The sequence below is a fragment of the Muntiacus reevesi genome, chromosome 11, assembly GCF_963930625.1.
Source record: "Muntiacus reevesi chromosome 11, mMunRee1.1, whole genome shotgun sequence".
NCBI classification, from domain to species: Eukaryota; Metazoa; Chordata; class Mammalia; order Artiodactyla; family Cervidae; genus Muntiacus; species Muntiacus reevesi.
In genome coordinates, this window is record NC_089259.1 from 16,625,897 (window position 1) to 16,653,558 (window position 27,662).

The following is a 27,662-nucleotide window of genomic DNA, read 5'->3' on the forward strand; positions in this document are numbered from 1 at the left end:
CCAGACCACTTGACCTGCCTCTTGAGAAATCTGTATGCAGGCCAGGAAGCAACAGTTAGAACTGGACATAGAACAACAGACTGGTTCCAAATTGGGAATGGCGTACCTCAAGGCTGTATATTGTCACCCTGCTTATTTAACTTACATGCAGAGTACATCATGAGAAGTGCTGGACTAGATGAAGCACAAGCTGGAATCAAGATTGACAGGAGAAATATCAATAACCTCAGATATGCAGATGGCACCAACCTTATGGCAGAAAGCAAAGATGAACTGAAGAACCTTTTGATGAAAGTGAAAGAGGAGAATGAAAAAGCTGGCTTAAAACTCAACATTCAGAAAACTAAGATCATGGCATCTGGTCCCATCACTTAATGTCAAATAGATAAGGAAACAATGGAAACAGTGACTTTATTTTCTTGGGCTCCAAAATCACTGCAGATGGTGACTGTAGCTATGAAATTAAAAGACGCCTTGCTTCTTGGAAGAAAATCTATGACCAACCTAGACAGCGTATTAAAAAGCAGCGACATCACTTTATCGATCAAGTTCCTTCTAGTCAAAGCTATGGTTTTTCCAGTAGTCATGTGTGGATGTGAGAGTTGGACTATAAACAAAGCTGATCACCAAAGAATTGATGCTTTTGAACTGTGGTGTTGGAGAAGACTCTTGAGAGTCCCTTGGACTGCAAAGAGATCCAACCAGTCAATCCTAAAGGAGATCAGTCCTGAATATTCATTCATTGGAAGAACTGATGCTGAAGCTGAAACTCCAATACTTTGGCCACCTGATGCAAAGAACTGACTCATTGGAAAAGACCCTGGGAAAGATGTTGGTGAAGATTGAAGATGGGAGGAGAAGGGGAAGACAGAGGATGAGATGGTTGGATGGTATCACCACCTTGATGGACATGAGTTTGACTAAGCTCTGGGAGTTGGTGATGGACAGGGAAGCCTGGTGTGCTGTAGTCCTGGGGGTCGCAAAGAGTTGGACATGACTGAGCGACTGAACTGAACTGATAGTTGAGTTACAATGTTGTGTTAGCAACTTCAATTTTTTTTTATTTAAAAACAATGCTGTGCATTTATTTGTTTATTTTTGGCTGTGCTGGGTCTTCCTTGCCGCGCGGCTTTTCTCCAGCTCTGGCAGGTAGGGGCTGCTCTCTAGATGTGATGCAGCCTTCGTATTGCAGTGGCTTCTCTTTTTGCAGAGCATGGGCTCTGGGGTGGGGGTGGACTCAAGGGTGCAGGCTTAGTAGTTGTGGCGCACTGACTTAGTTACTCCACACAGGTGGGATCTTCCGGAACCAGAGATCGAACCCATGTCTTCTGCATTGGCAGGAGGACTCTTTACCACTAAGCCACCAGGGAAGCCCCTGGTAGGCGGATCCTTATCCACTGTGCCACCAGGAAAGTCCAGCAACTTCAATTTTTAAATCAATTACAAAGCCTCAGAATGTGTCATCTTAACTGCTTTTAATAAGCCAAGTTCTCTCTGCTCAATCCAACTGGCGTTGCTCTACATCAGAAGTTTTGCAGGCTGAACATGGCCCCTTTATCTTCCTCGTCCTCCCGTCCTGGCTCCAATGGGAAGCTTTCATCAGAAGAATCTTATCCTCCTCTTTCCACAACACAACACGGCAAAAAACTCCCACTGTCCAAAATTGCTCAGTGTTAATTAAAGCCATTAGTCCTGTGGAAAGTTCAACAATTTGTCTTTTAACTCCCTACATTCTTGGGCCTTGAGAATAAAAAGGAGTTTAGGTTAAACATCTGATTCTCTTTAAATATTCATGGTGTGGTTTCAATGGAAAGGTTTTCTAGAATTAACAATCCTGCTAATAATAGTCTTAGCTCCTGCCAGAAATTCTCCAGGCATCACTGAAAACTTACCTCTTCTCAGTAACTCCAGAGAAGGTGGGCATCATCCTTGGCCTGCTTTGATAGATTCATTTATTTTCTCCAGTATTCTAGCCTGGAAAATCCCATGGAGGGAAGAGCCTGGTAGGCTACCATCCATGGGGTTGCAAAGAGTCGGACACGACTGAGCGACTTCACTTCACTTATGTGCCAGGGATCACACTGAATGTTGGGCCTGCAGTGGTCAGGGAAGGCTTCCTGGAAGAGATGCACTCTGAAACTCCTAAGAAGGTAGAAATTGGCTGGGCTAAGTGTTGGCCATGGGGCGGGAAGGTAGGCAGGGATAGAAGGAAGAAGAACTAGAGTAAGGAATCAATGTCAGAAAGAGAATGGTTCAGATATCTCACCATTCTTGATTCAAACGTGTAGTGAATTAAATGGAGAATTCACTCCATGTATATGGAGAATTAAATAGTGAATTCACTACACATTTGAGTCTCTCTGAACCTCCAAAGAGATATGTCCATGTCCCAGAATCTGTGAAAGTGACCTTATTTGGAGATGTGTGATGTTCCAGTTAGCCCAATAGCCTTGATGTCTTCAAGAATTTTCTGGGACACAGCAGCCATCAATTAATAAATCAGTGCTGTTGGGGTGTGAACTATGAAGCACACAAATCCACCTACTCTACCTTCACCCTGTCCATATTTCTTTGTTTGATGCTCACGGAATTCATGATAGACTCTGCCAAATTCAAGAACTTCACTTAGGATAATTTTTATTTTTTCTCCATTTAATATTCCTAAACAACAATAACAGCAACGAAATGAGATTTGAGGAAAAGGAACATACTTTTGTATAATACCCATTTTTGACAGAATACGTTTAAATTTGTCCTTGTGAATGCCAGCCACGTATTTTTCATTTCATAAAACCAGTACCTACCACAGAGCAAATGTTCAGTATTTTTACTGAAGCTTTTTGACCTATCTAGCATCTGAATGTGAAGGTCAGTATCACATTCATTTTAACTTTTGTTTTCTCCCAGATCAAAATATTTGTTTTGGCTATATTGAGGGAGCTTTCCCAGAAAAAGTCTCCTTTTTGGCTGTTAGTGAGTTAGTTCACTTCCTGTCTCTGACTGTGGAGACAATTCAGAGAAGATTAACTATAATCTCCAGGCTGCCGGTTTGTTTTTCATTTCCTCGCGTTTCAAATCCTGTTCATTTTTGTGTATCAGCTTTTCACACGATAGGCAGATTCCCAATCAATGTTGACTAATTTAATTGAGGCAAACACCTCGTGAGCTAAACACATAGTTCAATTGGCAAAATTGGCTTCAGATTGCTCTCATCGTCTCTGAATGTTTCACAATCCGGAATGTACCACGGGACCATGTATGCAAATGAGTCTGTGTAAGGCCTCCCCGCAAAAGCAAAGAGATAAACACTCAAATGTGAGGAGATGAAGCATTGATGAAGAATGGAAGCCCCCTCGAAACCACCAAATTTCCAGGCCATTTAGCCGTCTCGATACAACAACATCATCATCGTTTCCCATTGTTCTGGGAACTTTCAAATACATCTGCATTCGGGTCATCAGCTTCTGATACTAGCCAGATTTTTACCCTTAAAGCAATACAGATGAGTTTGCTAATTGTTTGAGTAAAAAGCATGAGGTCAAAGGCGGTTTCTTGGCCCTGGTCAGGGAGAACAGGGGCCCCTTTGTGTTTCCAGACTTTCTGGGGCTTGGCCCTTGCCTCTTCTTGGATAACTCGTTGCTCTTGGACATGCTGGGCTTCGGCCAGCACTGGTCCGCACCCCTCCCCGCGAGCCGCTCCCCTGGGGCCGCTGGCCAGCGGTGAACACGCTGAATCGCTGTCCTGCAGGTCTGTGCTTCCAGAATGTGGCCTGCCCATTTTGTGAACCTAACACCTGATGTAAAACTTCTAATTACAGACCCCAAATTCTCTCTCCTAGGAGATCTGAAACTGCAAGCTGCTCTTCGTTAAGAACTTGTATTTTCCCTGGAAAGCCCGTTCCAAACGTTGGCCACAATTCCCTCCATCTGATCCACGCTTTTTATCTCTTCTCAACCAGACAATTGCATAATAAAGCTTCATTTGCTGCATGATCAGGCAATCCATTTTCAAGACTGGATGTACACAAGCCCCCTGCCGGGCCAGTGGGCTGTATAAAGTGCCCCAAAGGTATTTCTCGGGTTCTGCCTCAGGTTCTGGCAGAACAGCCATGACGTTCCTCAGCAAAGGCTTTACAGTTTCAAAGGGAGCTTAGATCCCTTGATTTTAGTAGTGTCAGTGGTTCTTTTCTGAGTCTTCAGACATCCAGTCTGCTGTGTGTTTAGCGCTGGATTTTGATGTGAAGTGGTGGAATTATGGAACACAAATATCACTTGGCAAGGGACCATTCTAACAGATTTTTGCATATTTCAATCTCTTCACAACCTATGCCTTTTGGATTGCTTGCAGCCTAGTGTGTTGGTCAGTAAACTTTACATCCCTAGCATGAGGGAAGGGCCCATCCCCAGTCTTGCACCAAGGACAGTGAAGTGGGGAGAAGTCCAGGGATATAAATCTCCAATCAGTCCTCTTTCTTATTCCAAGTCACACTTGATGTACATGCATTTTCTATTCGGCACACACCCCTGGGGCCCAGTCAGGCTCAGGGTGGCCCCAAATATTAAGGGAAAGAAAGGTTGCTGAGGTCTGGCACTGCCCTGAATTGCCAGGAGAAAAGGTCAAGTCAGAAATGGGGATGGGGGCAGGATGAGGGAGCCTGGGGGAGCCCCCAGGGGACAGCAGATGACACAGGGGCCTCAGTAGGGATAGTCGGCATATATTTGGTTAGACTGTCCCCTTTCTGCATTTCTCTCAGGAAACTGTATTGCAGTAAAAATATCTGAAGAGGGTTCAAATAGAAGAAATCTTGTGCCAACTTTGGGCGCAAGTCTTCCTATTCATTCATTCAGCAACTTATTGAGCAACTATGATCCTAAATACTGTTCTAGATTCTGATGACGCAGTAGAGGATGAGCCAGATTAATTCTCTGCCCTCTTAGAGCTTGCCTTCTAATGGGGGAGGCAGAGAATTAATAAGCAAATAGATCTAATAATTTTGTTGTTTCTGTTTAGTCACTAAGTCATGTCCGACTCTTTGCGACCCCATGGACTATAGCCCGCCAGGCTCCTCTGTCCATGAGATTTCCCAGGCAAGAATACAGAAGTGGACTGCCATTTCCTCCTGCAGGGGTCTTCCCAACCCAGGTATTGAACCACCCAAATCTCCTGCATCTGCATTAGCAGGCAGATTCTTTACCACTCAGATTTTAATTTTAGTTTATGATAAATGTTATGAAGGGGTGGGTGACATGTTATACAGGGTGGCCAAGGAGGGCATCAATGAGGAGGGTGATATTTTAGCTAAGAACCAAAAGATGAAAAGGAAGTTCTCACTGTGTGATGATCTAGGGATCATTCTGTTCATTCCAAGCAGAATGAAGAGCAAATGCAAAGGCCCTGAGACAGGGAACATCTGGGAGTGTTTGAGGAAGCCTGCAGGCTGAGCACAGTGAGTGAGGCAGAGTACGAGGGATGAGGTGAGTGTCAGACAGAGGCAGCATCCTGTGAGGCCTTGTAGGTCACAGCGAGGAGCTGGCATTCTAATTCTGTTACAGTGGGAGTGGAGAGGGTGATCAGCAGGTGGCTTTGGGTTGAACTTCATGGGATCCCTACAACCTGGAAAAGTCATGTAATACTCAGGGTCATAAAAAGAGATCCGATTTTGGGTGTTTGCTATTGTTGTTTAGCCACTAAGTCATGTCCAACTTTTGGGGGGACCCCATGGACTGTAGCCCGCCTAGCTCCTCTGTCCATGGTATTTTCCAGGCAAGAATACTGGAGTGAGTTGCCATTCCAGTTCTCCATGGGATCTTCTCAACCCAGGGATTGAACCTGGGTCTCCTGCACTGCAGGCAGATTCTTTACTGCTGAGCCACCAGAGTGCTGAACACTTCAACCATGTTGCCTATCAGGACTACAGTCCCTACCAAAGGCAGCTTTTCTTCCCACCAACCTACTTAAGATCTGTCAATTGGGATTAAGGTGCACCCACTTGTCATGAACTATTCCCATCCCGCAGTGCCTAATAGCACCAGTGACCTATGGTGGGGCCCTCACTCATTTATCAAATATTTATTAAGTGCCTGTTATGTCCTAGGGATACAGTGGTGAGCAAAATACACGTGTTCCTTGCTTACTATGGAACTTAAGGATAGGGAAAGTGCAGTGCTAGGGGAGCATATAGCAGCGTAGTCAAGTAACCTGGTCAAGGAAGGCTTCCTGGAGGAAGCGATGTTTAAGCTGAGAGCTGAAGATTAAGTAGGAGAAGACAAGTTGTAGAAGAGTTTTCCAGTTGGAAGGAATGGCATATAGCCAGAGCTAAGAGAGAATGTGGTGCATTTTAAGAAATATTTTCAATAAGATGGGAGGCAGAGTACAACATTGAGAAGTGGGAAGAACTGAGGCTGAAATGTACTTAAGGATCCAGGTCATGAGGCTAAATCATGAAGAGCCACGTAAGGGTGTTAAAGCGTCTGTACTTTATCATGAAGGTGATGGGAATTCTCCGACGGGTATGGAAGATGGATTGGGAATGAGGGAAGACGGTGGTAGAAAAAGTCATTGTACTAATTTGGGGGGATATTTGTGATTTGATCAAAATAGTAGCCATGGAAATGGAGCAAAGCTGACTGATTACAGATACATTCATCACAGCTTAAAAAGATAACTTGGAGCCAACTCTAAGGAAATGAAGCCAAAAAAAATATGGGGAGAATGAAATTGATGCAGAGAAAGAATGAAGAGAACATGATGGGTTATGTAAGCCAAATTTATAAAGGAGCAAAACCCAAGCATATGTAGATGCTATGAAGAAGATGAAAGATATGCAGAGAATAGGGAGAGAAAAGGGTGGTGGGAAAAAAGAGAGGATATGGCCCCTGAGAGAGGGAGGGGGCAAGTGGTAGTCCCCGGGGCCAGCCCACTTCCTGGCAACTTTCTAGGTTCGGTTCCCATAAGCGTCAGCCTTATCACGTGTTCTAGTCATGAATTTTCATGACCCCTGTCTCTCATATTGCTCCATATGAAGGTGCTTCTCCCCCTCCACATGCAGGCTAGCTTGACTGAGCTTTGCTCTTTGAAACTTAAAAGAATCTGAATCAACCATTATGTTATACAAACTAATTCTTCAAGAAAGTCATTAATTAAAGCAAGGCAAAGTGATGCAGTTATAATGAGAACTATAACTTCTGAGTGTTCATAGATGTCCCTGTCCACGGATCAACTGTTTTTCAATTCGATGAGTCCAACTACGATCAAAAGGTGCCTTGGAGAACAAAAAGCATTTAATGGTCGTAATGTCTGATCTCTCTCCAACTCCTTCTCCAGGGCTTGAATCACAAGAAACCACTTCTGAGGCCAGAGACCACAAACCCGGAGGAAGTGACCCAAGGAAGGATGAGGAAAAAGAACAGGGGAGAGAAGCTGACTCTTGCCAAGAAGCACTCACGAATATTCTGGAGAAGTCAGAACAGCAAAAGGGAGTGAAGGGTTGATGGAAACCCAAGATGATAATCACATTGGGCATGATGAGGATGGGATAGGATGAGATAAGGCTCAGATTGAGCTGGTGGATGGAAATTGTTCGGTGAGGTACAGCGTGAGAAAACTGAGCAACCTACCAAGTTTCAGACCTTGTGTGGTCACAAAAAGAGAGGGTGGTCTGCTCCATATTCTTAAGGACTTACAGTCTGGTGAGAAACCCAGATGTAGTCACAGATTACATAATGTGGTGAGAAGCAGGTTAGCACAATGCTATGAGTTTACAAAGTGCATTTAGATTAAGCTAGGAGTTCAAGGTATCACAACTGGACACAGTTATGTTCGGTTATAACAGTTATATCAGATATAAACCTGAAACATAGTTATGCAGGGAATTTCAGGACCAGCAAAATTTTACGTGTATCTGAAAGACTCTGAAGCACTCGTAGCAGGTCGTACAATTAATATCAGAATATAAAGTGGTAACAGCTGAAGAGAAGGCTGGGAATTTAAAGAGAAGCCGTTCCATGAAGGGCATTTTTATTTCCAAGATAAAAACCTTAGACTTATTCTTTTTTATAGATAAATATTGGTAAAAGTTTCAGTCACAAGAAGATGCAAAAATTATGCAACAGTGTATCTTCCCACTTTAAAAAACTAGAAATGAAAATTTTTACAAAACACTGTTAAATTGTAGCTGTAAATACTTAGCTTTTAAAATTCCAAATATCAAACAAAAAATGACAAACCAGATATTGAAGAATATAATCATGAAATCAATGTAGCAGAAACAGGGTGAAGCTATGGACACTGTAAATAGTGAATATATACCTTTCTTTCTACAAATCCGAAACAGAAAATACACATCCTTTCCTATGTTGTTGGTGTATCTTCTAATATTGATCATGCATTTAGGTACAAAGAGAATCTTAACAGACTATTCTAAATGAGATTTTTTTTTTTCTAAAAGAGATTTTATAGATCATTATCTTCTGATTAGATTCTAAGCTAGAAATCAGCAATAAAATTGGACATGGTTTTCCAAGTCACTGAACGGTGTTTAGCAAGAGGGTGATACAACCATGTGCGGAATGGAATGTCTCTCCAAGAGTTGGGAGACACCGGAGGAGGAAACCAGTTAGACAGATATTGCAACAGTCTAAGCAAGCAAGACAGTAAGTCCCCTACCTAGGAATCTTCAAGTTGCAAGCTTTCAAAAAAGCAAACGTGTGTTCACATGTCCAATCAGGTAAGTCAGTTCACATTGTCTCACATGCGTACACCCTCTGCAAGCGGCTGTGCTTCTGCGTACCTTACTCTGCAGTGCTACATACAGCACAGACGTGCAAGAGCTTTAGTTCAAGCCCAGGATGTCCAGAAGCAAGTGTAGAGGCAGCGGTGATGTGGTTGGTACTGCTGAGAAGTTCTTTTACAGTTGTACTGGACTACTGTACTTTTCCAGGTTTTATACTGATTCAGAATATTTTCTTTATTGTTTTTGTGCTTGTTTTTTATTTGTGTGAAAAGTATTATAAACCTATTACATTACAGTAGTATACAGCCAATTGTGTTAGCTGGGTTCCTAGACTAACTTTGTTGGACTTAACGAAAAAAAATTAAACTTATGAAACATGCTCTTGCGACAGAACTCATACATATGTAGGGGACTTGGTGTAATGTGAGTTTGAACCAAGACAGGAGATGCAGGGAATAAAAAGGAATGGACAATTTAAGAAGTATTTAGTAGATAAAATAAAAAAGGACTGGCTGACTGAATTTAGGGGAGAGAGACAGACAGAGAGGGGAAGGGAGAGGAGGAGGAGGGAACGAGAGAGAAAAGAGAAAGGTGAGGGGATGGAGAAAAGGTAAATGATGAGGTTGGGTGGTGATCCAATGGAGGCAGTGCCATTAACTCAGGCGAGCAACACAGGAGAAGGACGAGGTCCTGGGGAAACAGGCAGTGCTCATCTTGGGGCTGGTTCGGTTTGCGAAACACAGACTGTAGTGCAGTTTGTGGAAAGAAAGCTGCATTGCCATCGGCAGCAGGATTCTTCCTTTGTGCAGATGAAATTCACAACTCAGGCCATGAAAAGGGAGAGCATGTCAGGGTTCCTCTTTTATTTGGTGCTTGGTTGGGGACGGGTGTGCTTATCAAAAGTTCTTAATAGGACTTTATACCACCTGCCTCTTACACCCACTGCTTACCTGACTTGTTTAGGAGGATGAGGGGGTGATAATTGCCCAAGCTAGCTGGAAAACAAGACGAAGGACTCTACAAGTGCCACAAGGGCCGACTAATGCTATAGTGAATCCAGAAAAGGAGACAGGACTGTGGGTGAAATCAAGAGAGTGGCCTTGCTCTTTTTCATAAGTCCGGAGGAGGCACACAAGTCTTTTCGGTGCTGGGATGGATCACAAGCAGTGGCCCACAGATAGGAATAAGCTTTGGGTGGAAGAATCAGGACCTGGAGAGTACACTGGAAGGGAGGGGGAAGGGAGACGGGTCCTTAAGCCCAGACAGGGGTTAGGACTCAGCAGGGCAGACCAACGGCGATGTGGCAGAGATTTGGGGTCTGTAGACTACAGTTATTTCATGGGCTTTTATGTAAATTGAAGTCATTAAAATTAATTTTGCCCTGTGAATTTTCTGAAGAGTTTCTCTACATTTCTTTGGATAGTTGATATCCTGAGACCAACGAGATTCAGCAGAGACCTTTATCTAACAAAGATAAAGCCTTGCTTTCTGTGTTCACAGTTGAGGATTAAAGAACTTTCGATTACTTGAGGGGGCTTAGTAAGTGTTGATTTCAATGACTTGGAAAATCCTTAGGGCATCAGATGGTGATGCAGCCTAAGTCTTCCAGAACACATTCCACTTTGAAGCACACGGTCCAGACGGCCTGGAGAACGAGGAGGCAAGTCAGCTCTGGCCACTGAGTGATCTCAAGCAAAGGGCATGACCTTTTTTATCTGCAGTTTTCTAGTCTGTAAAATGGGAATTGTAATTTCTTTCTTCACTCAATGAATGCTTTATGAGCATCTTCTGTGTACCAAGCAAGATTCTACCCATGTTATAGAGTTATTTTGAGAATTAAATGAAGCAACGTAAGTGAAAGTGCTTAGTATAGGGTCTAGAATCTACCAGGTGTGAATTGTATTCACTTTTTTATCCAAAAGAATTTTTTATTTTGCTACAACATGAATGGGCATTTGAGCCAATATTGGGTCAGGCCAACAATGAGCCAAGGTATTCAGAGTGTTTGTTATAAATATCAGGATGTTTTACAGGGGGAAAGGATTGACTGTGTTGGGGATCCAAGAAGGAGATGACTCTTAATTTAAAGGTACATTTTAGAAGCAGTAGGATGAAGGGCAAAATGTTACTCTCGGGAAAGCGAACCCTATGTCAAGGTCATTCTGGGAAGTCTGCATAGGGTGTAATGAAGCAGCACAGATGTTCCGAGTTATGACTTGTTGGGTCTAGAACATTGAGAAAGAACTATCAGGTAGCTTGCTTCATCAGCATGTCTAGAGTTATGGTGCATGACAAAATAACTGTTCTCCTGAGACATCTTAACTGCAAACACTGCAATGCACTCACTGAAGCCTGGGAAGTGAATTTGCAATTCAGAATAAATATTTGGAATTAACTGGTAAGGACTCTGATAATTCATATATTAGCATTTCCCAGTGCCCTGGGTAATTCATTTTTTTAAAGAGTAAAGGAAGAAAGCCTGACTCAAGCTGGAAAACATGTTTTCTCTCAGTATTACTTTTGCTTCCAAAATGAGTTGATTCATTATCAAAGGGTGTGGGGTTTTCCATTTTCCTTTTATAAACTGGACTTTAGCCCAGACTGTGAAGAGCCTAATGAGGTTGGTCAGAAGTCACAACGAGATGGAATATACCTGATACTCAAAGAGAGAAGGGGAGGATCCAGGCTGCTTGCATGTGTCCCCCTGGTACTCTGAAAGACAGTAACATCACTTATTACATTATGATAACTGTCACTGCCAGATTATTTTTTAATCTTCCCAGTAGACTTTTAGCTCCTCAAGAACAAGGACTGTGTGTTATTTTTAAATTTTTTAAAAAATTAATTTTTTTTGGCTGTGCTGGGTCTTCTTTGCTGCAAGCAGGCTTTCTCTAGCTGTGGGGAGCAGGGGCTACTCTCTAGTTGCCATGCACCGGCTTCTCATTGCGGTGACTTCTCTTATTGTGGAGCACAGGCTCTAGCCACATGGGCTTCAGTAGTTGTGGTGCATGGGCTTAGTTGCCGCGTGGCATGTGGGATCTTCCTGGACCAGGGATCAAACCCACGTTCCCTGCATTGGCAGGTGGATTCTTAACCACTGGACCACCAGGGAAGTCCAAAGACTGTGTATTATTAATCACTGTAACTCCCGTTGCTTAAATACCCCTCATAGGAGAGGCTCAGTAAACGCTTTATACGGAGCAAGGGGTTCCGCGAATTAGAGGGGTGGATGCACCGAGAGAGGGGTAGACAGATGAATCTTGGGTTCCTGACGTTAAAGAGATAAATGCCATAACAATACAGAAACGGTGCTCGGGTTAAAGGGGAAAAGAGACTGATTGATTGGGGCCCAAAAGAGTCACTGAGGAGGGATCCGATTTTAGAGTCTTTTAAGAAAAAGCAAACATGGATCTGTTTCAGCTCAGTTTCCCCTAATCCATCCTGCTGGGACTCTAGAAAGAAAGCTGGTATGGGGTAAATGAGGCTGCCTGGTGGTGATCAAGAACCAGGAAGAACTCCAGGGCCTTCCCGAGGGACAGAAGGCCCTTCTCCTCCTTGACTATGGATCTGTAATCCTGAGAGGCAAATCTCCATCACCCCGAGGTGGGAGGGTTACAGGGTTGTAGCGCCCACTGAACAGCCTCCAAATGGTCGCTTCTCATAATGGATGGACAATGGTGGAGTAAGGGGTGGAGGAGCTTCTGGGAGTGGAGGCCGTGGGGGTCAGCCTGAAGACTTCAGGGTGGCAGTGTGAGGGCCAGGGGCCATATTTCATACCAAGGGATTTGGTCAGGTCAGCAGCCGCAGGGCACCGGAAGCATAACCCTTTCACTTCCAGGGCATCTCAGACTGAGCCTGTCCACACAGAGTAATAAAAAAACTGCAATGGGCCAGAACCGGAAACAGCCAGAAGAGGGCGCCTCCAGGGACAACTCTCTGGTCTGCAGAGGAGCGAAAGGTGAAAATGTTAATTGGGGCCCCAAGGACTGTAGCCCGCCAGGCTCCTCTGTCCATGGAATTCTCCAGGCAAGAATACTAAAGTGGGTTGCCATTCCCTTCTCCAGGGGATCTTCCCAACCCAGGGATCGAACACAAGTCTCCTGCATTGCAGGCAGATTCTTTTCCATCTGATCTGCCAGGAGCTAAAAAGCTGTGGGGAGGAAGGGACTGCAGGGTCCCCTCCCTGGGCAACACTGACCCAAGGCCCTTTGAGAGAAGGTTGTGCCACAGAATGGTCATTAGAGAACGTAGTCTCTGCCTTTCTTCTGGCCAGTGAAACTTGAAAAAATAGATCGACTCTCAACTAACTGCATGGAAAGCAGCAGATACAAATACATCTGTACAAGGGAAACCTCTCCACTCCCCAATGTTTTACATGATTCACATGAAGATCTGAAATTTCTTTTTTTTTTTTTAATCTGAAATTTCAAATTTATAATCTACACATTCAACAGGGTGGGGGATATTGGAGGGGCGGGATCAAACGTGATGTGAAAGGGAAAGATTGAATTTATAGATTATTCTACTGCTGTCATCTCTAACCATTAAGGATGTAGCAGATCACCATTTTTAAGAGCATGTGAGCCAAATGCTAGGGTTTCAATCCAGGCTTAGATGCCTTTTACTCTGAGACCGTGAGCGAGTCTCTTTACCTCCTAAGTCTCTGCTTCTTCTGTAGAAGGGGATAATAAGAACACCAGTCATAGAATTGTTAAGATTAATGAAAGTAATCCAAGTAAATGCTGGCACATAATAAGAACTCAGGCTTCCCTGGTGGCTCAGCTGGTAAAGAATCCCCCTGCAATGAGGGAGACCTGGGTTCCACCCCTGGGTCAGGAAGATCCCCTGGAGAAGGGAATGGCTACCCACTCTAGTATTCTGGCCTGGAGAATTCCATGGACCATATAGTCCATGGGGTCACAAAGAGTTGGACTCAACTGAGTGATTTTCACTTTCACAGTAAGAACTCAGGAAATCAGCATTCATATAAAATATGACTTGAATGATAAAATTTGAATTGCCTCACATTTGGCCAAACATTCCCAAGTTTCCTGGGCTTCCCTGGTGACTCAGTGGTAAAGAATCCACCTGCCAATGCAGGAAACCGCCTGCAATGCAGGAGACCAAGTTTCGATCCCTGGGTCAGGAAGATCCCCTGGAGAAGGGCATGGAAATCCACTCCAATATTCTTGCCTGGAGAATCCCTATGGACAGAGGAGCCTGACAGGCTACAGTCCATGGGGTCAGAAAGAGTCACACACAACTTAGTGACTAAACCACCACCACCACCATCACCACTAGCTATTTTTCCTACATAATTACCGGTAGAGTGAACTCGTGAGACAAATCAAAAACATATATTCGGATACATTCTTTTCCTTCTAAGATACTTAAGGATCTCTTGTTGAGCCTCCGAAGTTTTTACAGAATGTAGTTTGGAAGCAATTGCTTTATTCTGCCAAAAATAAAAGCCATACATCCTAACCTGATTATAGTGAGTTCAATACTTTACATCTGGCCCACTCATGCTGTAATAACCATAGACAACGTCTGAAGTTGGCTCCATTGAAGCTCCTTCTAATATTTGGTGTCTGTCTGAGCTGGTATGATCCTGAACCTATGTGAAGGGTACATAATTGACACTGCCAAGGAAAACAGTTTAGTAGGAGACCTTAGGTTAGAGGAAATGAAAATCTGTTATTTGGAGTCACTGTGAATAGACACAGAAGCTTTTAAAACATATATAATAGGATGTGAGAGTTGGACCATGGAAGAAGGCTGAGTGCCAAAGAATTGATATTTCTGAACTGTGGTGTTGGAGAAGACTCTTGAGACTCCGTTGGACAGCAAGGAGATCCAACCAGTCCATCCTAAAGGAGATCAACCCTGAATATTCATTGGAAGGACTCATGCTGAAGCTGAAGCTCCAATCCTTTGGCCACCTGATGTGAAGAGCTGACTCTTTGAAAAAGACCCTGATGCTGGGAAAGATTTAAGGCAAAAGAAGAAGGTGGCAGAGGATGAGATGGTTAGGTAGCATTACCGACTCAATGGGCGTGAATTTGAGCAAACTGTAGCAGACAGTGAAAGACAGGGAAGCCTGTTGTGCTGCAGTCCATGTGGTCACAAAGAGTCAGACACAATTTAGCGACTGAACAACAATGGAATGATGGTAAGATGCTCAGTAAAAAATCTGGGTGCTTGTGAACTTCACATAAAAAATACACTGGCACAACATTGTAAAGCAATTATACTCCAATGAAATTTTTTTAAAAATACGAATAATGGGGCTTTAACAAAGAATGTAGAAAGATAGAGTGATGAGCAGATATGAAAACAGACTAAGAGATTAACAACCACATCAAATTTGCTCAGAGGCCTAAGAAAAATTGGCCACTGTTTCTGTTAAGTTATTTATGTCATTTAAAACTGTGATATGAAGTGTAATCTCTATTTCCATTAAAGAAGAAAAAGGCTTTGGAATTAGATTGTCACTTAAAGATGACTGGAACTTAAGTCTATGGATCACTGACTTCTTTTAAACCTGTGTTTTAAAAATATTAACTGTGGGTGGTGATGTTAAGCGGAAGGCCTGGGGAAAATTTTGTTTCATGTCTGCCCTCCCCTCTGTTCTCTTCTCCTTTCCATTCCTTACCCTATGTCTCCTCCATGTAGCAAATAGCTGGGAGTTGAATTTCATGTGCTTAATTACATGAAATAATTACCTAAATTTTGTGTTTTGCCTGGAAGCAAAACCACAATGGACAAGGCTATAACCAAATGCTAAGGTTATGACAGCAACTAATTAGGAAAGCCCAATATACATGAACAGAGTTTTGCCATTTCCAAATAAAGACTAATGAAGTCAATATTATTAGGACCTAATAATACAGAGCTATATTATTATGCTGGTAGACAATTAAGCATAATTGGTAAGTAATCATATATGTAGCCTGTGTTACTTTTATGTATGCAAATTACACTTCTACAGGTTAAGTCTTCTCATTTTAGGTTCACACAACAGTATTATCTCAGCAAAGCAGGGTTGGGGTGAGAGAACTAAACCAGAAGTAAATGACAAAGCAGAGGACCCATGAAAGCAGACCCTGCATTCCTGGCAATTGGAGGTCTTGGATAAAAAACTAGGGTGAGTGAAGGGAAAGCGATTCATGATAAGGCAGGAAGGAACACAATAGGGATGGAGAAGGAATTTAGGGATTTTTTTTTTTTTTTAAGGAGGGGGTTTTGGTCAAGGGTAATTGAGGTTTTTTCTGTTCTCATCACCCACATTTCACCACTCCCTCAAAACATTTATGGTATCCAGAACGCCATAAGCAGTAATTATCTCCACAATTAGAGACAAAGTTTGATAAGCAAGCCAGCTGGCAGAGGTAACATGAAACTCTTTCTCACTAAAATGTTAATGGCTGATACTGGATCCTCTGCTATTTCCATAGGAAGAAACAGTATGGCAGGACTGTGGCACCAGAGGTCTTCCCAAGGAAGGAAAGCGTATTAAATGGCAACAGGAGAGATAACTAACATTTACTGAGTACTGTGGCCAGGTTCTATTCTAAATGCGCTCATGGGTTAACTCATTCCCTCCCAAAGCGCTTTGTCTGAGGAAGGTACTCTTACTAATCCCTATTTTTCAGATGAGAAAGCTGAGTCACAGAGAGATTAGGTGACTTGCTCAGGGTCATGGGAGTGAGACCAAGATTTGAATTTTAGCATTTCTAGTCCTAGAGCCCATACTCTTGGCCATTGTTGTTGTTCAGTCACTAAGTCAGGTCCAACTCTCTGTGACCAAATGGACTGCAGCATGCCGGGTTTTCCCTGTCCTTCACCATCTCCCAGGGCTTGCTCAAACTCTTGGCCATAGGTAAAAGGAAATTGATTTGGAGAGAAGATGGCCCAGGAGACAAAACTCCCCTACGTGGACGATGTTGCCCAAAGTCACACTGTTTACTTCTGAGTACTGGAATGAGAAGGAATCCATGCAGAGGTGTTTTATCTTGTCACAGAGTCATGTATTTGCTACTTACAAGAACACCAGTGCTGGGGAGGATATTACATTGGATCCTATGGAACATTTTGATACCGCCTTGGTTCCCATGTGTGTATGGCTCTGCTGCCTGAATTAGTGATCCTGTTGCAGTTATTTAAGCTTTCTATGCCTCTGAGTGCACATTTGGAAACTGGGTTATTTCCACTTGTCAGCTTCCTGACTCAGAGGAATGCCAAGGGTAATGGACTGATACATGCAAAGTGCTTTGAGCCATCTCAGAGCTAACTGAACTTTGAGAGAACAGTGTGACTTGGCAGCTGTATTTGGATTAAGAGAAGTGGTAGCGTAGTCTCATAGTAGCCTCTTTAGATGTTCTTGGTTCAGCCACCTGGTCTGCTATGGCCTCCTAGATTCTTCTCTAGACTTTCAAATGGCATGCTATAATGAAGGACAACTGTCTAGTAGACTTGGGCCATGTCCATATAGTCTGGGATTGTTCAAATTATGTAGAGATAAGAATTCCTAATTCAAAACAAGAATCATCAAGCCAGGACTTTGAAAGCCATTACTTATCAAAAAAAGGTTAAAAAGAACTGGATCTACTCCAAGGAAACTTTTAACCTAATAGTAAACACCATACCTTAGGATTCAATTCAAATGATAGTGATCTAACTGACATCACAAGGGCAGAGCCATTGCAAAGTTGTTTAAAATCATCATCATAATAATAATGATTTACAAAGAGGCATGGGTAAGAAGATGCCCAAGACAAAGATGATGGGGAGAGAAGATGTCTCAGTTGTAGCTACAATTAAGAAACCGCAAACCCAAAAGGAGTATAAAGCTACTTTTTTTTAAAAAAGAAAAATGCGTCTGATTAATCCACACTATCTAGTGGAATTTCTTTTCCATTTTTTAAAGCATACAAATATTAATTACCAACCTATGTCTTCAAATAAAATAGATTAAAGCAGGAGGGTGCATATATTTTTAATAGATGCAGTTATTAACTCAGTGATTTAACCTTGGGTTCTTGTGATCTAAGGACAGAGTTATATCTTGGGGCAGTCAGGTCTCTCTCGACCCAAGAAAGGATCATGTGAGCTAAAGAATAAACACAACCAGTGGGAACCAAGGTGGAAATTCAGAATCAGAAATATGACAGATTAAAATAGTGTACGGAAAGAGTTTGAGAGCAAAGGAAGGAAATCGAGTGACAGAAGGGAAGACCATATAGTATTAAGGAGCAACAAACCCAAAACAAGAAAAATAAGAGAGAGTTTTTCTGAGTGCTGCTGTAATTCAAACCATTTCAAATAAACGCTATGACTGATTTCAGAAACCTTGAGATACAGATTTGGTTTCAAGAGGTTTAGACTTCCTTGTGGGAGCTGCCTAGGCTCATCAGTGTTTTGTTGGTGTTAGAGGCAGCTCGTTAGTCTTAAACTTGGCAGTGTGTTTTCATATCTATGGATTCTTCTCTTTAAACACTAAGGCCATGTCTATTCCTCACAAAAGGAAAATGGTGATACAGACTTTTTTTTTTCCTTTTTATTTTATTTTTTTTATTAGTTGGAGGCTAATTACTTCACAACATTTCAGTGGGTTTTGTCATACATTGATTGATACAGACTTTTTAGTGTGAAAGTAAGGCACGGTATAATCTTCCCAGGAGAATTTGGAGACTAAAGCATCATGAGAAGGAATTTTTCAGGTCAAAAGCTGGTGGACGAGGTACAAGAACCTTCTTGGTGTCCCTTCTCCCAAATCTCATGGAAGGCAGTTTCTGCATTTGCCTCTGTCTCCCACGACCCCATTTATGATGGCGGTTACCTGGTTTACAGACACATCTTCACGGGGTCTTTGCTGGATTGAAAGAGGTTCCTTTCACTAAAGAACAGTGGGATTTGTGGGGGAAAAGGGTCATTTAGGTAAACTCACGCCACTGAGACAGGAGGTTAGGGGGCAGGCCACAACCTTAAAAGAATGGCATAGCCATTGAGGATACAACAAAAACTGGTTAGCAACTACTAGGCCCCAAATGGTGGGTGATTCTACTTCTAGTACACTGAACCTCATTATACACTCACTGTAATATATTAACATCTAAATGACAAACCCACAGGCACTATGACAGTAGTGAGGACAACTACACAAGGCCAAATCGTGGGCTGTGGACCAGTTCCTGATAATCCCCTCCCCTTCCCCAAAATAGTTGGAGTAAGCCTCCCACTCGATAGCCTATGAAATCACCCAGCCCATAAAAACTAACCATCCCTTACTCCGGGCCCCTTCACCTTCTGAGGTGGCCCACACTCCGCGAATGGAGTGTACATCTCCCTAAATAAATCTGCTTTCGCTCTGCCTGCTCTTGAATTCTTTCCCGCAGGAAGCCAAGGAGCCTCCCTTGGCGGCCGTCCAGCGGACTCACCCGAGACCAGGGACGTGACCATCCTCTCTTGTCCCCATATTCCTGCAACACTATGATTCTTCGTTATGTTCAATCTGTGATAAGGTCTTTGAAGGTCCACTCCCGAGCAGTTCCTGTTTTATGTGTCAGGGAGACAGATAGTCACTAAACAGCCCATTTCACGTAGAAAAAAAATGTTCGTTGCGTCTGCTGGGGATGGGGTTGCCAGGGCTGGTGCTCTGCGTCTCCGTGTCTAAGCCTGTTTACAGGAGGTGAAGGATGGCTTCCTTGCCCACACTCTGAGCCTGCCGCACCCTGCGCTGGCCTCAATGGAAGGAAGGGTGGAGCAGTCACACAGAGTTCTGACAATGCTCCAGGACTTTGCACCCCAAATATTTACTGAGACAGTCAGGTAATTCTTTAGAGAGGCTGGGCCTAACCTATAAAAGCTGGCAGAGGGACAGGAGAAGAAAGAAGTGCTCCCTCTATCTGGAAAAGGCGTGCTCCGTGCGCCTGTAATAATTGCAAAAGCTGTGATACAGAAACACAGGGATGGTCCTCCACACCCTCTTGCAACTGGTCAGCCTTCTGACAGATCAGCTTCAGGGCAAGAAGCCTAGGCAGCTCCCACACACCACTCTCCTGGGTCTACAGGCAGCTGTTTCCTCTGCCTGGAAGAGGCTCTTCTCACTTAAAGCTACCTTTTCTTCACAGAGTCCTCTCCAGCCCTCTCCATATCCCACTTCCTGTATTAAGCTTCTCCCAGCTGTCTCAGCCCACAGTCATCACTTTGTTCTTTGGCCTCCCACACCACTCACCCAGCACTTGGTAATTTCTGTGGTTTATCTGTTTATCCCTTCAACTCCCCCCGCCCCACAGCCGGACTTTGTCCGAAACAGTCAGCCTTGACGACGTGCTTATAAATGATGATAAATCATTGCAGTAGAGTGGTTTAGGCATGCCTGACACAAGTTCATGTTTATGTAATTTTTAAACTCAAACGAAAAGTTTCTCATGGCTAGAACTTTTGATATGCAGCAAATCCTTAGCGTGTGACTGTTTTCAAACATCGTGGATTTGTTAAGGAGGCATAAGGAACAGGCCTCATCAGATCTGGGGAAAGAGAGGAACAAACAGCAGGTTCAGAGTCCTAAACGTACACTGGTGTGACCCACTCGCCCTGTTCACCGGAACTTTGCCAGTTTCAACACCGAAAGTCCTGTGTCCTGGGCAAGCTCTCAGTCCCAGGCAGACCCGGACAGTTGGTCACTTACCAGGTGGCCAATGCAAGTTTTGACAAGAAGCAAATGGAAGTCTTAAATAATGGACAGCCCCTATTTTGTCTTCTCTCACCTCAAATCCTGGTGCCGCAGCCTCTCCAAGGACACTCCACTCTCAGTGACAAGTGGAGAGGCAGGCAATGATGCCCAGTTCTCAAGAAGGAACCTTGAGTTTATTCAGCCCTGCTCACTACAGAAGCCTTCTCAGGCCTGGGAGGACAAATGGTCGAGGGAAAAAGCTTTGTACAGAGTTCTCACAAAACAGAAACTAAAAGGAATATTTGGAACAGGAAACAGTGACCTTTATGGCACGATTCCCAAAGGGAAAGGCAATGGCAGAGATTCAGCAAGGCAGAAGTCCAGGGTCCACGGGAACTCCGTCTTACACCGAATGCTCCACACCCGGCCTGCCTGCTCAGTGCCTCTCCAGAGCATCTGTTTTGATAACGCTCCTGGGTAATAATCAGGCCAACTGTGACAATTCAAGTGGCTTGGCGCTAGCGGTAAAGAATCTGCCTGCCAATGCAGGAGACGTAAGAAACATGGGTTCAATCCCTGGGTTGGGAAGATCCCCTGGATAAGGGCATGGCAACCAATGCCAGTATTCTTACCTGGAGAATCCCATGGACAGAGAAGCCTGGAGGGCTACAGTCCAGGCAAAGAGTTGGTTGCAAAGAGTCGGACACAAGAAGTGACTTAGCACACACAGAACAGATAAACAAGAAGACTGGAATCTACGACCACAAATACCTCTGAATGTCACAGCAATCAGCAAGACTAGTAATACTTTCTGAGCACCCAAAATCTCTTATAAGAATGGATACATTTGGAAAACCCAGATGGTCCTGAAATGAGCCTAACAATAGATACATCATTAATAATGGTACACACAAAAATCCAGTCCAGGTTGATAGTTTGTATAATGATGAGAAATTTTTCCATAATAAAATAACAAAATGAAGCATTTTAATCTGCACAGCATATAACCCAGTAACTCACAACAACAAAAAGCGTAATTGGGAAATGGAAACATTACTGCCTGTATCTCTTTATATCACTGAAGATTAAGATGGAGCTGATTTCTCTAAGTGTGGTTTCCTTTGACTGACAATGCTCATGTGTCCCAGAACCAGCTTGGCCAGGGGGTGGGGGGGCTGAAATTTGGGGTGTCCAGGGTGTACAGTGCAGGAATGCGCTCTAACCACCAGAGGCTATTCTTTACTCCTCTGGATTGTAGGCAAGTTTATGGAACCACAAACTAACCCTAAACCAGCCCCCTACTAAAAATGGGCCAGGCCAGATCACAGGAAAGTGCATTGATTTGTAATATTCACACAAATTCCCGCTTGCCCTCCCATTTGAGAGAGCATTCAGTTTTCTTCATAAAGGGTTCAGAGAGAATCATGCTGGCAGCAGGCCAACCTAAACACACACACACACACACACACACACACACACACACACACACACACACACACACACCAGATCACAGGAAAGTGCATTGATTTGTAATATTCACACAAATTCCCGCTTGCCCTCCCATTTGAGAGAGCATTCAGTTTTCTTCATAAAGGGTTCAGAGAGAATCATGCTGGCAGCAGGCCAACCTAAACACACACACACACACACACACACACACACACACACACACACACACGGCAGAAAACAAATCATATCTCTCCTGCTGGTCAAAACAAGAGAGGAGTCACTTCAGCAATAAGCCCAGGTGGTTATTTCAGATCATCCACCCCACACACACCTCCCCCCAACAACTCCCCACCCCAGCCCCCACTCCTCAAGGTAGAGCAGGATTTTCAAGAAAGTGAGAATGCACTGGTCAGAAAGAAAGAGCTGAGGGATTTCAGGGGCTGTGGGGCCTCCTGCCTGAATTTTGATCTAGGCTAATTTACAACTGAAAAAGGCCAAGGTCTCATTGGAGACCAGAAAGCCTAGGAAAGCTACCAGAGAGATTTGACAATGTCCAGAGTCAGCCTGGGAGTCTGTCCCAGCGCATTAATATACCAAGTTTAGAAAGCAAGGTCCTGGAAAGATGCCCTAGGGAGATGCCCTGGGGAGTCAGTTTGAATCCAGCCAAATGCTTACTCTGGAAAAAGGAAGACTTTGTCCTTTCCAGCTTGTTCAGTGCCAGAAGCTCTGTTAGGGAGAAAGGCCGTGAAATTGAGAAATATGGGATATTGGGTCATCTGCCCAAGTGAAGGCAGCTTCAGCAAACCCAGACTTCAAGTTGATAGTTTCCTCTTGTTTTTCAAATGACTTCAAATAATACTTATTCGCTGCTAAAAATGCAAACAGTACAGGAATAAAAGTAAGAAGTGAAGCACTTTTATCTCAGAGCCAGCCTACTCCCTACAGCCCCACTCACCAGAAATACTGTGGATAATTGGCTCATGCTTTTCAAGGCTTTCGATTTCCATAAATTACAAAAAACTGATCTCTCTACTCATCTAGTTCTCCATCTCTTCATCTCACATATCTCTTAATCATCCACTCGGGGGATTTTTGTTGTTTTGTTTTGTAAAAATTGGAGATCCTGAAACAGGTAGATATTATTTGACTTGAGATGTTCATTGCACAAATCATCGCATTTTTCCAGGTCCTCATTCCATTTAGTGGTGACACTGGGTTGTTCCATTGCTCAGATGTGCCCAAAACCAGTGCCCTATGGATGGACATTTATTTTGTTTCCAATTTCTCTTCCTATTACAAAAATGCTATAATGCAATTCTTAATTAAAAGAAATAACTATTACTGAGTATTAATGAGTATTGATTAATTAACCCATTAATAACTATTAATAGGTTGTATTATGGTTCAGCCCTTGCCTGTGCTAAGCCCTCTAAAGGATGTTAAGGTGAATAAAATAGATTTTTTTTTTTTTTTTTGCCTTCTTGGAGCTTGCTCTCTAGTGGGGAAGATCTATAAGCATCTTACTGATGCAAGAAAAAATGACTTAAATACTAAGAACTTGGACAAGTAAGATATTCAAATATACAATATATTCCCTGCCTAGGGAGCATACCGAAAGAAGTTATCCAATACTGACAGCAGGAGTGAGAGAAGGTTTCATAAGCGGGCTTCATCTATGGAGAGATTTGCTTTAGTGTGTTTGATGTAGGGAAACTGATATGGGAGTTTGTAAAACTTCTTTAAAAAAAATTTTTTTTTTTTTAATTTATTTGGCTGCACTGGGTCTTAGTTGTATCTTATGGAATCTAATTCCCTGAGCAGAGTTTGAATCTGGGCGCTCTGCACTGGAAGTGTGGAGTCTTAGCCACTGGGCCACCAGGCAAATCCCCCTAAAAGCCTTAAAATCATCCTGTTGACCGGGACAAAGGACTCTAGGAGTTTTGCTTTTGAATTTCCTTTAACGAATATAATCTCAAATAGGACTAGGAATGCTCTGTCCTTCTTGTAAGCATGCTTGACTGAGTTTAGTTTACAACTTTGTCTGGCAACCTGAAAAATTCATTTACAAATACCCAACATGCTTATTGCTTTTGCTCTATCTCCAGATTTTCTAGGCAAGAGTGTGATCTCCACATAAGCGCATCACAGTTGAATTACCTGTTACATCTGGTGTGACTGTCCAGAGAAAGAGGTTTTACTGGTACTCCAAATCCAACGGTATCTTATGAAAAGAAAACATGAAATGACTTGCCTGTGATAACAAATCTCTGTAAGTCAGAATCTTCCCAGCCATCACCTACATATGCTGAAAGGAGAAGTTTTCTTTTCAAGCAACCTTAATGAGCAGGTCTTTTTCTTATTAACATCTTCAAAGTGCTTTGAGCTCCTCCCCAGACGAAAGGTCCTGTGTGAGTACAAATTATTATTATGCTCACAAAATGCGTATTCACTAAATGCAGGAAAAGTGCGAACGATTTACCTCCATGGCCTGCAATGCCCTTGGGACCCTTTGATCTGCCGATATAACCACCAATTATTCTATATCCTTTTCTCTCTAAATGCATGCATCAAAGCATTCTCATGCACACCCTTGTAAATCCAGCTGTTTATTCCACAGTAGCTCCTCTTAATTAACCCCGTTTCCTTTCTCTTTAGTTGGCAGCTGCTGATTCAGCCTTTCTTCAGCTAAAGAGAAGGTATATGCAACCCTGGGTATGGAATGGAAAATAACTCCATTTTTTTTTTTCTCTACAAAGAGGGCCATGACATAGAAGATGTGTATTAGTAAAGATTCTTTGATGATCCTAGAAAAATGCATATGATACAGTAAAGTGAAAAAAACATGATACAAAAATGTAGAGATTGAATGACATGTACACACTGCTATTTTTTTCTATGCATCTTGAGATTTATTGTTAGCACACTGCTATATTTAAAACAGACCTACTGTAAAAATAAAAAATAAGTTAAAAAACAAAGTAGAGAGTTATCTCAACTGTAATATGAGTAATTGGTCACGTGAAGTGAATAAAACCATGCCAGTCACTGAACTGAATGCCTTGCCTAGTGATAGACTTTCATTTTCAGTATGAGGTAAGTACTGTCATCCCTCTTTTAAAGATAAACACACTGAGACTTAGATAGGTTAAGTGATGGGGTTCTCTCTGGCATTGTCTGGCTCCAAAATTTGTCCCTTTAATGAAAGTCATGCTGCCTTTTAACAATCTATCTATCCTTAGATAGAGAAACATGAGTTTTTTCCCCAAACATTTTATACTTACACAGTTTTAAAAGGAAACAAAACTAACATATTAATCACATGAGTTAATCAAATAAAAATGAAGAGGACTAAGTCACTCTTTTATTGATGGGTGTGATGACAGGGTAAATACAGGCAATGTGTCGTTAAGCTCAGAGTTCTCTAGATCTCTGCTTTCTTATCTTTAAAATAATGGGTTGAACCAAGGTACCTTAAAGCACTTTTCAGTTCTAATATTGCTTTAGTCCCTTTATTTCTGTTTATGCTTCAGAGATGGCACTTTTGTTGAACAATAAATAGATTCCAGTTCCTTAAGTCTGCTCAAAGAGCTCTGCTAAGTACCAAAGAAAGAATCAGGGAGCTGAGTGTTCAGTGAATTCAGTTTGTGAGTCATCTTTAAACACCAGGAAAGAATAAAGACTATTTATGTTAATGATAAGTGTTGAAAAGTACTAATTAATGTAAAATTATTACACAATTATAAAATTATCATTGTGAATCAAGAATAACATACTTTTCTGATCTAATTCTAGAGTAAAAGACAAGTTACCCTGGAAATCAGAGCCAGGTCTCTTTCTGACGGGGGTTTAGTTTGGACATGTCTAGCATGCAGGAGTAAGAAACCGTTGGAAAGAACATGAGGAGTGGGTGTCTCCAGCTGAGAGGAGCATTTGATCTTTTCTTGGAAAATAACTACCTGCAACACAAAGGAAAGTTGCTTGTCCCCACGGAAGGATGAGCTCCTCAAACAGGAAGCATGTGGCACCAACTATGAAGAACCATCTGTAATGCTATAAATATTAAGATGTCTGGGAAGTATGAAGAATTTTTATTTCTGCCCACTGAGCATTACATTTATTTATTTATTTTCTATTTCTGAGAGTAGTCTTTATTTGGAACTCTTTCATGCCCAGTATTGTATTTTTCAACACAGAGAAATGCAATGATTCAGCATATAATATCAGCTCAATAAAGGAAGCATATTAATATTTAAGCTTTAATTAGTACAGTGTTTTTAAGGTAAGCCTTAGGAACAGTACCCTCTCCACAATTAATACTTAGAATTCAATCTTCTACAGAACCTAGAATCTTTCTTTAAATCATCAATTAAAAAAATCCTTCCAGGGGTCAAAGATTTGGGAATGAAAAATAAAATCATTTTTATACTTGAAGAAAACATGGAAGAATTTCTTTATAAAGTTAAGGTGGGGAAGATCTTTCTATTACAACTAAAATCCAGAAATCGTCAAGGAGAAATAATAATGTTAGATAAGGTTAACAATATAACAATTAAAAACAACAAAAACGTACACACATTTTTTTAAAAAAAATGAAAGATTAACTACAAACAGATAAAAAAGTTTGAAATTCATATCAAGATAAAAAGTGAATGTACCAGTGTATGAGTTCTCAGAACAATAAGAAATGGATCAACAACCCAGAAGGAAAACAGGCTAAGAAAATGAACTGCAAGTTCACAGATAAAGAAACACATATGGGAGATACTCACTTTAACTCGAGCATCTTCAAGAAATGGAAGATATAACTATTCTAAGTTGTTTTGCCCTACCCATCAGATGGGCAAAAATCTACACATTTGATAACATGTTCCATAGCTAAGACCTTGCAAAGGAAAGCATTGTGGGTAGAAGAATAAATTGAACAGCAATATAGAAATACCTATCAAAATTACAAAGGCACACAACCCAAGGCAAGTTTTAGGGCCGCTTGCTTGCTCAGATCCCTTTCCAGACCCTGGAAAGAGTCTCAATAATTCTTCAACATATTATGTTGTTTTTGAAAACTTTGCAAAAATTAGATATTTTCATCACAATTGTTTAAGAACACTGTTACCTTTCCACTGAGATTCCCTCTCTATTCCACTTTCCCTTGTGAAGTGTGGCACCGAAATGGCATCAGGAGCTTTTGGGGTCAGGCTAAAGGAAAGTTGATGTGTAGATACATTTAGTCTGGATTTAGTAGCATACCTTTCTGTGGTATGCAGTCACTTCCATTATAGCCAAGTTAGCGCCTGATGTCCTGCTGCAAGAACGGTTTCCAGAAATATTCCTATCACCCACTTTGCCAACTACCTGCTATCCTGACTAGAAGTTATAGGGCCAAAAGTTCTACGGAAATACAAATATGTCTTACGGTGCCTGATACCAGAATTATGTAGGGAGTGGAAAAGAAACAAGGTTTAAAATATATGAAGCCTGAAACCAATCTATGGAAAATTATTTTAATTGTTAGATATGTAAAATTATAAGTGGACTCCTTAGCTTTTAACCAGTATCTGGTCAAAATGGATGTACTTCACAATGTAGCAATTATAAATGGACCATGTATTTATAATCATTTTTGAAATGAGAATCATGTGAAACAGACTTTATCAGAATGTCTGGACTGTAGGGCACAAATCTATAGCAGTGCTACAAATGGCAAATGTTTGCAAGATTTGAATACTTCATGCATGCCAACTGTCAAAAAATAATTTTTTAAAATGTAAATTAACCACACTAAAGAAGAGCCTAAATTATCTTTCT

General features: G+C 42.1%; 1 long non-coding RNA gene across 1 annotated transcript; it reads right to left on the minus strand.

The window, feature by feature from the left end:
• Window positions 1-18,291: 18,291 nt before the first annotated feature.
• LOC136144496 (uncharacterized) lies at window positions 18,292-20,638 on the minus strand. The gene is made up of 3 exons (XR_010658557.1): window positions 20,503-20,638; window positions 19,171-19,283; window positions 18,292-18,629 (listed from the first exon to the last, which is right to left on the minus strand). It is a non-coding gene; the product is annotated as an uncharacterized lncRNA (long non-coding RNA).
• Between the last annotated feature and the right edge of the window lie 7,024 nt (window positions 20,639-27,662).